Below are 14,385 nucleotides of genomic sequence, written 5' to 3' on the forward strand. Positions count from 1 at the left end.
TACCAAACGGGTATCCTCAAGCTGGTGCGTCGGTGATATGACGGCCTTAGTACCATAACGACTCTGGACTGTACAGCATTCGGACGGAAACTTTAGATCGCCCCTTATTTATTGAATCTATGGAGTTGAAAAGAATTTGTCCACTTTGCGTTTACCTCACATTATGTACCAGTCGAACGATTGGGGCGAGACAGTACCAAAGTGCAGTCTTGGGACGCACGCCGTACTCACCCTGTGATTCCCAACAGCGTGGTAGCGGACTGCCGAGCGAAAAGAACGCGCCCTGTGGGCGGCTCCGCTAAATCTCGGCCGAGCAAATAAAAATGAGCTACGGGATTGGAGCTGGGATCGGCCCACCCCACGCCTTAATTTCCGGGGTAGGCAGGGAGCGGTCCACTGTCGTAAATTGGCGACGTGTAACGCGATTAGCGGAGCGGGGTGCAACCTGCCCCCAGCATAAATATCAGCGGCACGCACCCCCACTTATTTGGCAGGGGTGGGGCGTGGCGGCTGGAATAGCCACCGACTCCACCAGGCCGTGTATTCTCGTTACGCGGGGCTACTACGCCTGCGCCGATTGGCGTCTTGTTTCAGTGACGTAACACTTTTGTTTCTGCGCGTGTCTGGACGTAGATCCTACAGGATTACCCTTCTCGAAATTGTTGCTAAAAATGACGTGGCTTAGAACTGCGCGTGTGATGTCTTGCACTGATATCGCGCAGATAAAAAACAAATAAACAAATAAATACAAAGTATTCATTAGACAGCCTTTTCTAGGATGTGATAAATATGTTTCGGCCAAATGAACAAATGGGAAAATATTATACGTTCACTGTCCGAATCACTATGAAATACAGGTGAATTACCCATTAGTATTTTAAGTGTAATTTTATATAAATTTTTAAAGTAATTAATCCAGAAGAAAGACGTCACCGCTGTGTAGATAATATTAAATCGCTGATGCGAGTATGACGCTAGGCGTTTGTTTGTAGGGTGTGCGATTTTCTCTCATTCCTGTAGTCATATACCTTTTTCTGACTTGCGTCTTGAGGCGATCAATGTGCAGATTTGGGCTGCTCCCATATTAGCACATATTAGTCTATTTATAGATGAAAAAGTGTGTAGAGATACTGACAGATCACTTATGTAAGATGCCGTTTAGCAGAAAGCGAATTAAAGAAGGTGAAAACTAGTTTCTTGAATACTCTTTTGTAGTTAACCTATGTTCACTCATTGTTACTAATATGCTATGTGCTTGAATTTATTTCATGATACAGTGATTAAAGAAACGTCCAAGCGATATGTTGGTTACAAGCAACTGTGAAAGAGTAAGTCAACAGTGTACATGTTACTTCGTCCTCCCACATTAGCTAGGTTGATGCAAGGAAAACTCTTGCGAAACATTGTTTGAGTACAAACATTTCAACGCTTGTAATATGTGTCGATTATTACTATGCACTGCATTACTTATTGCCACTATTACCAAATTTTATATATTCGAATTTATGTATTCGTGGGACGCTATGGATACCACAAAGACTTCATATCAACTTCATATTAATTTGAGGTAGGTTATTTTCGTTTAGCGATTTTTTGTATGAAATTGAACAAACGAAGTATCATTTGCTTGAGTTCCTTTTAGTTTCACATCAGACTTAAAACATTTTTGTAAAAACATTATAGGAGACAACAAGCAGGGCAGTTCCAAAAAAATTTGCAAACATGTTTACTAAAACAAATTATCATAGACACGGGAGCGAATCTTTGTACATGGGTTCTGGTTGTGACTCAAGATCCTTGTAACGGTAACACGGACTACCTTAAACGGCAATTGATGCTAACGTTAAACCCCTGCGAGAAAGTTTTGAAAAAGTTGTGACCGTGAGATAACAAAGAAAGTTGTAATATTACGGTTTAATATAGGTCGCCAGCCTAATTAGGCATTCTTGTGTCAAGCAACATAATGAAGTAGAAGGCTAAGGCTAACCTAACCTTCCTTGACACACACACACACACACACACACACACACACACACACTAAACTCTTTCTTTGTATCCTTTCACACTACAACAGAGTAACCTAGCCTTGCAGATAAATGTACTACTAACTTGGAAGTCAGACGAACAAATGGCCAATGAGATAGCAGACAGCAACATATGCATCTCAACAACACGTACCTTAAATGACCAAGATGCAGCAATTATAGAACCAATCTCCAACACACATGAAACTAATGGCAGTATTAAACAGGGAAGAGTATGAAATGGTTCTGACTTAAATCATTGGGTCTATTAATGAACGTACTCTATAACATAATTGCTTAATACAGGGTCTCTATGCCTGTGCATTAACCAACCAGCAATAGATCAGCCAACAGAGTAAATGTTTCTTTCTTAAGCTCAGTTTGAAGCAATTAAGCAGAATGTAAATGTGACTACACTGACTCTGAAGGAGCCTTTGCTTTGCTTCATTAACTAAGTAGCCTAGCGCATGAGGGCCCTTAAACTTTCATGATTTGAAGAACCGTGCTCATTAACAGAACTATACATGAAAAATGATAAATATTCTCATAAATAATTATTAATTAAGTATAGCACAATAAACTATAACTCTTTAAATAAAGATGTGCTTTGGTAAACAGTCCTTTAACCTACTCAAAATATAGTTGGCTGTGCAAATGACAGCACAACATTAAATTCAAATTCAAACACTTTCTCATTAAATGAACACTGATAAAACTTTTTAATTCTGATCAAAGTCCTTAAATGCAAATCTTTTCACTTCAGGTTAATATTATTGCTGTTTTAACTAACAACTTTGCTATTTTCAGGCAGCCTTTCACGTAATACCAATTATTTAAGGAAATGACTGCAGTTTGATTTAAAAATGCCGTGAAAGTGGAGTATTTCTCAAACTATAAAACTGGACTTTAAACGCTGCAACTCCGCACATTAGAAAGGATTCACAACATTTTTACAGCCGCCATATAACTCCTCGCATAATAAATTAGGACATTCGGACTTAAAGTCACTAGGATAGGATTCCTGTCCGAGTTTGTGATTGGGGTAATCACGGGTGTAAGATTGTTATTAAAAGCAACCAAATTTCAGGAACACCTGAGCCATTTACAGAGTGCCAAATATAAACAATTTAGTGAAAGGCTGGTGGCTCTGGTGGCGTAATTTGCAGTGGCTGTTAACACGGCGGAGATGCAGTCATGGCAGTATTGTTGGCCTCGCTCTGTTATAGAACCTATTGCTAGAATTATATTTTTACTGGGCCAAAAACCATGTCATAACAATAGTATCACCAAATGCAGCACCAAAGGGACATAAATACTGCTTTTTAGCTCCCCTGGCCTCAAAATTCCAAGAATATGAGCCACAATTATCCATTACTGGTAGGGAGATGTGAACCACAGCACTGCTCAGCACCAACTCCCTTACCCATCAAAACGGACGAGGTGCCACTTGCGTGCCAACCACACCTTTTCCACTCCACCAGGCTACATCTGTAGCTGCTGGACATCCCCACATCTTTTACATTTAACACAACGTTCCCTACCTATGAACCAAGTCATTTACAGTACATTATACAAGAATTATTCCAGTAGCTATTTAAATCCACAAGCCCAGTATAAGTAACATCGTTAAAAAAGTTCACATAATTGAATTATGTGTACATAGTCAAAGAATTTCCATGACAAACACAACACTCTACATAAGCAACGCAACAAATAGACAGAGAAATATCGATACAGTTACAAAATAGATCGGAAATAGGTATTACAAGCTCCATGTCAAATACTACATTGTACCTTTGTTTTGGCCTTTGTAATACAATGGACTGAACCAGAAGAAAGTGTGAATACAAAAGACATTAACACTTTGTGAATGTAAAGAAAGGAAGGACTGTCAGTTGTGGACACATAAGCAAGACAACTTTGTTACAAAAACAAAACTTAGCTATAGTCACAATCTGTTATAGGCTCCCCTGCATGACAGACATGTGTGGGAATACAGATAGTATCGGTCTCCCAAATCCACCTACATTGCAGGGCAGCCTACATGTCAGGGAAGGAATCGGTTCTCAGTGCCCCGACTGTGCTGTATGAGAAGTGTGTTGTGTTGAAGTTTGGCCTGATTCATTAACTTGCTTTGCCTAGCGGCATGTATCTCAGGAGAAAACAAATTACGAGGTATGTCGACAAAGTAAGTCCCATATGGTTATATAAAACAAACGTGTAGAGATACAGAAAAAATATTTAGTGTAAAAAAATCTACAACTGTTAAACTACTTTTCTACATAGTTTCCGAAATTCTGTAGGCACTTGTCATAGCGTGGCACAAGTTTTTATTTGGCTTTTTCATAGAAGGTTGCCGCAAGTGTATTCACCCATATGGTAACATGTTCTTTCAGCTCATCATCATCGTTGAAGTGTTGACCACCAAGATCAGATTTTAGGTGAAAGAAGAGATGAAAGTCGCTGGGGGCGAGGTCCGAGCTGTACGGAGGATAATCAAACGCATCCCAGTGAAATTCCTTTAAGAGTTGTTTGGTCACATTCGTCGTGTGAGGTCGGGCATTATCGTGACAGTAATCCTCGGCGCTTGTTCTGTACTGCGCGGCGCAATTTCTTAATGGTCTCGCAGTAACCATGTGCATTGATAGTTTGGCCTCGTGGTAAGATATCAATCAGCAAATGCCTTTTCTGTCCCAGAAAATGGTGCACATGACTTTTCGGGGTGTCAAGATTTGATTAGGCTTAACTTTCGTTGGGGATGAAGTGTGCCTCCATTCCATTGATTGCCTTTTTGTTTCAGGGGTGTCGTTCGATACCCAAATTTTATCGCCCGTGACTATCCGAGAAAGAAAACCATCGCCTTCTTCATTCTAGCGTGTCAAAAACTGGAGTACACTGCCCATCCGTTGTTTTTTGTGTTGTTCAGTAAGAATTTTGGGTACCCAATGTGAGCAAAGTTTTCGAAAATTTCAGTTTTTTAGTAACAATTCCATGAATTAGTGATCGTGAGATTTGAGGATCTTCCATAGCAGGGGCACTAAGTATAAACTTACTGTTGTGCTTAATCTTCTCTTCAATTGTGCGAACCAGTTCATTAGTAACCACAGACGGACGTCCACGTCGTTCTTCATCGTGCACTTGATCACGTCCTTCATTGAACAGTCTGACCCATCTTTTAACCACTGAATCACTTATAGCATTTTGTGCGTAAACCTCGCAGTTGCCGATGAGTTTCCTTCGGTTTAACGTTCTTCGCATTTAGAAAACGAATCATGGATCTGATTTCACATGCAGCGGCATTTTTTTATTACGGCTGACATTGTAAAGAAGCACTACAAAGCACATGTCGGCAGCATCGATCTGAAAATGGCGTAAATGTCTTCTCCTTGAGTCAGAGTAACTGCCGCGCATGCTCGGAACTGCTGTAGTAGCGCTACCACGAATAGAAATAGAAACGGAATTTACTTTGTGGACGACCGTCGTATTTTCTGACCTCTCATATGTAACCTACCCGGCATGACAGGTGTAATATGGGAGTAACGTCAGCCTGCTTTTTTGAATAGTATTGCAGGGCTGCAAGTGTTGACGAGTATGCCTGGGGCAGGTTGAGATGGATGGAGGAGGGGGTGGACAGAATGATTGGGAGGAGGGGATGTGTCACACGAATACACAGACAAAGCCACAAGGAAGGGTTTCGTTCCCAATAAAGTTCGTTCAATGGTAAAAATTCAGAGAAGGAAGCAATTTTCTTAAATAAAAGGTAGAATCAATGTGTCATGTCACTAACTTCAAATGGAAACCTGACTCTTAAAGATTGTTGTTGTTCTGGTCTTCGTCCTGAGACTGGTTTGATGCAGCTCTCCATGCTACTCTATCCTGTGCAAGCCTCTTCATCTCCCAGTACCTACTGCAACCTACATTCTTCTGAATCTGCTTGTTGTATTCATCTCTTGGTCTCCCTCTACGATTTTTACCCTCCACGCTGCCCTCAAATACTAAATTGGTGATCCCTAGATGTCTCAGAACATGTCCTACCAACCGGTCCCTTCTTCTAGTCAAGTTGTGCCACAAACTTCTCTTCTCCCCAATCCTATTCAATACTTCCTCATTAGTTAAGTGGTCTACCCATCTAATCTTCAGCATTCTTCTGTAGCTGCATATTTCGAAAGCTTCTATTCTCTTCTTGTACAAACTATTTATCGTCCATGTTTCACTTCCATACGTGGCTCCACTCCATACAAGTACTTTCAGAAACGACTTCCTGACACTTAAATCTATACTCGATGTTAACAAATTTCTCTTCTTCAGAAAAGCTTTCCTTGCCATTGCCAGTCTATATTTTATATCCTCTCTACTTCGACCATCATCAGTTATTTTTCCCCCCAAATAGCAAAACTCCTTTACTACTTTAAGTGTCTAATTTCCTAATCTAATTCCCTCAGCATCACCCGACTTAATTCGACTACATTCCATCATCCTTGATTTGCTTTTGTTGATGTTCATCTTATATGCTTCTTTCAAGACACTATCCATTCCGTTCAACTGCTCTTCCAAGTCCTTTGCTGTCCCTAACAGAATTACAATGTCAGCGGCGAACCTCAAAGTTTTTATTTCTTCTCCATGGAATTTAATACCTACTCCGAACTTTTCTTTTGTTTCCTTCACTGCTTGCTCAATATAGAGATTGAATAACATCGGGGAGGGGCTACAACACTGTCTCACTCCCTTCCCAACCACTGCTTCCAATTTCATACCCCTCGACTCTTATAACTGCCATCTGGTTTCTGTACAAACTGTAAATAGCTTTTCGCTCCCTGTATTTTACGCCTGCCAACTTCAGAATTTGAAAGAGAGTATTCCAGTCAACAGTGTCAAAAGCTTTCTCTAAGTCTACAAATCATAGAAACGTATGTTTGTCTTTCCTTAATCTAGCATCTAATATACGTCGTAGGGTCAGTATTGTCTCACGTGTTCCGATATTTCTACGGAATCCAAACTGACCTTCCCTGAGGTTGGCTTCTACTAGTTTTTCCATTCGTCTGTAAAGAATTCGCGTTAGTATTTTGCAGCCGTGACTTATTAAACTGATAGTTCGGTAATATTCACATCTGTCAACACCTGCTTTCTTTGGGATTGGAATTATTATATTCTTCTTGAAGTCTGAGGGTATTTCGCCTGTCTCATACATCTTGCTCACCAGATGGTAGAGTTTTGTCAGGACTGGCTCTCCCAAGGCTGTCAGTAGTTCTAATGGAATCTTAAAGATTATAAAGTGAAATAAGTGGGCAAAGTTACATAATCATTTAGCATTAAGCAGTCCCAGGTGGCACTTTCAGCTATTCCAACGTAACCTGCGATAAAGCAGAAGAGTGTCAGTTAATTAGGAGTGTTTTGCTTCAGGAATCTTAAGTACATGGCACACAAAGCAAAGGTACAGGATCTCGGCATGCACTCCAACCTTAAGAATTCTGTAGGCACCAGGAGCAAAACCGTCCCATCGACACGTCCCTGAGAGGCAGCTTCGCTGTCTTTGTTTTTTTTGTTATTTTTAAGAAATTTTAGCCATTTGACTGTTAATTATCATGTATTGTACACAATTATGATTACTACTTTGTAGCCATTCTCAAGGGCATGTTGAAACATGTCTGACCTGTCTGAGACTTGTAATCATCATGAATACACATTTTTGCTCTTATAGACAAGTTGTGTTATAGGATACAAGTTCACATCCAAGACACTTGTATCGTGTCATACGATAACTGATCTATAAGACCAGAAATATGTTTTTCGATGAGGACATATTACAGACAGGTCAGACATGTTTTAACGTTTTTATATGCGCTAGAAAATGGCTGCAAAGCCGTAGTCATGATTGTGTACAATAAATGAATAATTAACAGTCAAAGTGCGGTAATTTCTTTGGAAAATTTTATGTGGCTGTGGTTGCCCACGAAGAAGAGATCACTACCTCTGAGTTGTCCTCCCAACTTGACAGGCAACAGACGGCCCTCGTTGCTCCCTCGTGCTTACGGTATGCTGCCAGGCGCCAGCCGCGCTACCCTGAGTGTGCCTCTTCTCGTTGTCCACTGCTCGCTGCAAGACTTCAGAGTAGCCATGGCTTTGCGGACACAGATGACGCTAGCTGCATAGCCATGGATATCCTTGGCGCCACCTGTTGGGGGGGGGGGAGGGGGGAGTGAGACCTCCATTATTCCACGTTTATCACGCCACAGGTCAAAGAATCCATTACAATCGACTATAAAATAAGCTTGATTAGCCTAAGACATTTCCAGGGGCAGATGTGGACACTGACCACAATGTGTTGGTTATGAACTGTAGAATAAAACTGAAGAAACTGCAAAAAGGTGGGAATTTAAGCAGATGGGACCTTGATAAACTGGCTAAACCAGAGGTTGTACAGAGTTTCAGGGAGAGCATAAGGGAACAATTGACAGGAATGGGGGAAAGAAATACGGTAGAAGAAGAAAGGGTAGCTTTGAGGGATGAAGTAGTGAAGGCAGCAGAGGATCAAGCAGGTAAAAAGACGAGGGCTAATAGAAATCCTTGGGTAACAGAAGAAGTATTGAATTTATTTGATGAAAGGAGAAACTATAAAAATGCAGTAAATGAAGCAGGCAGGAAGGAATACAAAAGTCTCAAAAATGAGATGGACAGGAAGTGTAAAATGGCTAAGCAGGGATGGCTAGAGGACAAATGTAAGGATGTAGAGGCTTATCTCACTGGGGGTAAGATAGATACTGCCTACAGGAAACTTAAAGAGACCTTTGGAGAAAAGAGAACCACTTGTATGAATATCAAAAGCTCCGATGGAAACCCAGTTCTAAGCAAAGAAGGGAAAGCAGAAAGGTGGAAGGAGTATACAGAGGGTCTACACAAGGGCGATGTACTTGAGGGCAATTTTATGGAAATGGAAGAGGATGTAGATGAAGATGAAATGGGAGATATGATACTGCGTGAAGAGTTTGACAGAGCACTGAAAGACCTAAGTCAAAACAAAGCCCCGAACTACTGACAGCCTTGGGAGAGCCAGTCCTGACAAAACTCTACCATCTGGTGAGCATAATGTATGAGACAGGCGAAATACCCTCAGACTTCAAGAAGAATATAACAATTCCAATCCCAAAGAAAGCAGGTGTTGACAGATGTGAAAATCACCGAACTATTAGTTTAATAAGTCACGACTTCAAAATACTAACGCGAATTCTTTACACGACGAATCGAAAAACTGGTAGAAGCCGACTTCTGAGAAGATCAGTTTGGATTCCGTAGAAATATTGGAACACGTGAGACAATACTGACCCTAAGACTTACCTTAGAAAATAGATTAAGGCAAGGCAAACCTACGTTTCTATGATTTGTAGACTTAGAGAAAGCTTTTGACAATGTTGACTGGAATACACTCTTTCAAATTCTAAAGGTGGCAGGGGTAAAATACAGGGAGCGAAATGCTATTTACAATTTTTACAGAAACCAGATGGCAGTTATAAGAGTCGAGGGACATGAAAGGGAAGCAGTGGTTGGGAAGGGATTGAGACACGGTTGTAGCCTCTCCCAGATGTTATTCAATCTGTGTATTGAGCAAATAGTAAAGGAAACAATAGAAAAATTCGGAGTAGGTATTAAAAACCATGGAGAAGAAATAAAAACTTTGAGGTGACCGGTGACATTGTAGTTCTGTCAGAGAGAGCAATGGACTTGGCAGAGCAGTTGAACAGAATGGACAGTGCCTTGAAAGGAGGATATAAGATGAACATCAACAAAAGGAAAACGAGGATAATGAAATATAGTCGAACTAAGTCAGGTGATGCTGAGGGAATTAGATTAGGAAATGAGACACTTAAAGTAGTAAAGGAGTTTTGCTACTTGGGGAGCGAAATAACTGATGATGGTCGAAGTAGAGAGGGTATAAAATGTAGACTGGCAATGGCAAGGAAAGCGTTTCTGAAGAAGAGAAATTTGTTAGCATCGAGTTTAGATTTCAGTGTCAGGAAGTCGTTTCTGAACGTATTTGTATGGAGTGTAGCCATGTATGGAAGTGAAACATGGAGAATAAATAGTTTGGACAAGAAGAGAATAGAAGCTTTCGAAATATGATGCTACAGAAGAATGCCGAAGATTACATGGGTAGCTCACGCAACTAATGAGGTGGTATTGAATAGAATTGGGGAGAAGGGGAGTTTGTGGCACAACTCGACAAGAAGAAGTGATCGGTTGGTAGGACATGTTCTGAGGCATCTAGGGATCACCAATTAAGTATTGGAGGGCAGCGTGGAGGGTAAAAGTCGTAGTGGGAAACCAAGAGATGAATACACTAAGCAGATTCAGAAGGATGTAGGTTGCAGCAGGTACTGGGAGATGAAAAGCTTGCACAGGATAGAGTAGCATGGAGATCTGCATCAAACAGTCTCAGGACTGAAGACCACAAGAACAACAGCCTAAGTCTGTGTTGGTATTGTAGTACCCAGTCTGAAGTCTCTCGTATGCAAGCCTTTTCATTCCGCATAAGTTGACAGTCCCTTGTGCCTCAGAACGTATATCAACCAATCCCTTCTCTTAGCGAAATTTTCAAATAAATGTCTTTTTCCCCATTTCCATTCAGTACGTCATCAATAGTTCCGCGAACAACCTGTCTAATCTTCAAAATTCTTCTGTTGCACAACATTTGAAAGTTTGCGTTGTTTTCAATATTAACTGCCTATCCTCCATGTTTCACATCCAGAGGATTAATGCATGGTGCGACAGCTGGCAGCTTTCCCTAAACGTAGATAAATGTAATATAATGCGCATACATAGGGGCAGAAATCCATTCCAGTACGATTATGCCATAGGTGGTAAATCATTGGAAGCGGTAACGACCGTAAAATACTTAGAAGTTACTATCCGGAGCGATCTGAAGTGGAATGATCACATAAAACAAATAGTGGGAAAAGCAGGCGCCAGGTTGAGATTCATAGGAAGAATTCTAAGAAAATGTGACTCATCGACGAAAGAAGTAGCTTACAAAACGCTTGTTCGTCCGATTCTTGAGTATTGCTCATCAGTATGGGACCCTTACCAGGTTGGATTAATAGAAGAGATAGACATGATCCAGCGAAAAGCAGCGCGATTCGTCATGGGGACATTTAGTCAGCGCGAGAGCGTTACGGAGATGCTGAACAAGCTCCAGTGGCGGACACTTCAAGAAAGGCGTTACGCAATACGGAGAGGTTTATTATCGAAATTACGAGAGAGCACATTCCGGGAAGAGATGGGCAACATATTACTACCGCCCACATATATCTCGCGTAATGATCACAACGAAAAGATCCGAGAAATTAGAGCAAATACGGAGACTTACAAGCAGTCGTTCTTCCCACGCACAATTCGTGAATGGAACAGGGAAGGGGGGATCAGATAGTGGTACAATAAGTACCCTCCGCCACACACCGTAAGGTGGCTCGCGGAGTATAGATGTAGATGTAGATGTAGAAAACAATTCCTAACATTTAAATCTTTAGTAGATGTTAATAAATTCCTCCTCTTTAGCAACGTTTTTCTAGACCGAGTCTGTAATGAATTAACATGATTGTTATTGCCGGCCTCGCTGTAGGCGACGAACCAGAAACCAATCATATATTGTAACAATGCTCATCCACGTCTCACATTCTTTACCACCGACAACTAATTACAAAACGTCCGTTTTTTTATCCAGTCTTTCACGAAGTGAACGTGTTGGGATGTTCTGAACATTTTTTTGTTGGCTAATGGTCAGCCCAGGGTCATTCAAACTTATGTAATAATGGGCGCTGATCTGCACGGAATCCGGGCGCTTGGGCCATTTGTGCGCAGTGCAGGACTGACGTTTCGATATGCCTCAAGCACCTATGGTATGACAATGCAAGGAGTTGCCAGGCGCACGTCGGATTGTGACGTTTGCAAATCTTTGCAGCTTCCTCCATCGCTGCGTTACTCCCGCAGCGCAAGTGGTAACTGGTCAGCATATTCCTGTCTCTCTTGCTGCTATTAGACAGTTGTTGCGTTTTCCGGCACATCCTGGCTAGGCCACTTCGTTTTCTGCCCACTTCCCCTCTTCCCACTTTAATTATGTAAATTAATTGACGTAATGCTCGTTCATATAGCGGAAGTCATTAGCGCACGCCTGCATGGTGGGGCTCGACTCTCAGATCGATTTCCACTGGCGGTATTGGCCGGCAAAGGGGTGTTCCTCTTCGCCAGCCTTCCGCCAGTGGCCTATATTATATTTCACATCTCTCTGCACTGTATCACGAAGTCAGGGTTTGGGACACTGTTAATGGTGATCCGTATGTCCGTCGGCGGCCCCACTGGGGCTACTAGAGAGAAGTAGTCTAAACACCGGCACCGTGGTTCACCATCTTCCTACACTTTATGCCAAAAAATACGAACCTTACACTACTATGTAGAAGCACACATAACTGTCATCGACATTTCATAGATACACACATAACTCCTCAAACACTGCCAGCCATATTAATGTGACCACCGCCAAGGTTCGACAACAATGTACAACAATCACTCACAGACGGCAGCCGGTAGCACTAGGAGTGGATGGTATATAAAGCACGTTGGGAGGACACGCAAAACAGTTGTCTATGTCGTAATGCGGAAGCGGACCGACTTATTTGTCGTCCAAACGGGTATGATCATCGGATTTCGGGACAAGGGTGGAGGCATATCTGAAATGGATAAGTCTGTGAACTATTCACGTACCACTGCAGATAAAGTACTCCGTGCATGGGAAAAAGACGCCACCCAAAACTAGAGCCGAGGGAACTGTGATGCGGCACGGGCTGTAACGACGGCTGCGGAGATGTGTATGAACGAACAGACGTCCACCAACAGTGTCTCCTCAACGACAGTCGCAGTGTTACGTGGCTTTATGCTTAATTACGGACTTACTATTGTATCAGTTGATTTGTTTTCACCACGTAACGCCCGCTGTTTACGTCTTTCGTTGCTGAGCGATGTATCACTTTTCGTTCTGACGCCGCAACTCTTCCTTTCCTATATCTTTACTACTTTTTATCTATATAAATGATGAACTATTGGTTTTGCCGTTTAACAACTTTTTGATAACTGTGGAGGTATTGCAGGCATCGGCTCCCACCTAATGTGTCACCCGCCTATACGTTTTACATGAACCTTTCAAGACTCGATCGATCTGTTTACAAAGAGAAAGCAGAATATCTCTTCCTTTGACGTTGTCCAACAACGACCTAGGAAGCTCGACGCCCTCGCGGCCCAGGCTCTTCCATGGCTCGCGGTAGTTTGCAGCATTCGTTTTATTCCTTGCCCACTTGCCGCTACGTCGAACTTCCGTGGTGACCGTTGGGCAACGTCTTCCACGTTATCTGCAACGTAAATAAACCTTCTTCCCACAGTATTTCTGAAAACCCAAAAACAAACAAAGAACATAATAATAATAATAATAACTGTTCATACAATTTTTCATATAAGTCTTGGTCGATTTAATGAGGGGTGGGACAGGCCTAAGCCTTGTGACAGCACACAGTTCAGCAAACGTTGCTGCGTTTAGTCCTCCGCCGCAGTTACCTGGTTTACACGCCCATGAACACAACCGGATGTTCTCTGGGCGGAGACAGGTGGCCTTTTCAGACGAATCCATTTTATGCTCCATCAGATAGATGGCCTTTGGCATATGCGGAATAAAACGTCTGAAGGCAAACATCCTGAACAACCGTCGTAAATGCCCCGGTCGGACGAAGGAGTGTTACGATCTGGGGAATGTTTTCATGGTATTCCCTGGGTGATCCAATCGTTCCTAAAAGTACAGTGGATCAGCGGAAGTACGCGGCTGTCATTGGAGACCATGTCTACCCTTAGAAGTAGTTTTTTTTCCTCGGCAAGATGACACTTACCAATAGGACAAAGCAACAAGTGGCACAAGTCACTGTGTACGTGCGTTAGAAGAGCACCAGGGAGAGTCTGCAGCACTCCCCTGGCCACCAAACTCGTCGGATTACTACTCAACCAGAAATATGTTGGACCATCTCTATCAGGCCTTTCGCGCCTTGAATCCTCAACCGAGAAACCTAGCGCAGCTGGTCACGGTACTGGGGTCGACATGGATCCTCATCCTTGTCAGTTCCTTCCATAAACTCACTGACTCTCTTCCAGCATATGTCGAAGCTGTCCGAAATGCCAAAGGTGGCTATTAAGTATTTTGAGGGTTAGTCACATTAATGTGGCTAGACAGTGTAAGACGTCGGAGAAAAGCAACAGAAAGTCACCTCCACTATGACACTGCTTAGAATGGCGAGCGGGATTCCTGCTACTGATCCCCTATGCTCATTCCCAAAGG

This window comes from Schistocerca serialis, chromosome 8 (genome assembly GCF_023864345.2).
Source record: "Schistocerca serialis cubense isolate TAMUIC-IGC-003099 chromosome 8, iqSchSeri2.2, whole genome shotgun sequence".
Taxonomy (NCBI): domain Eukaryota; kingdom Metazoa; phylum Arthropoda; class Insecta; order Orthoptera; family Acrididae; genus Schistocerca; species Schistocerca serialis.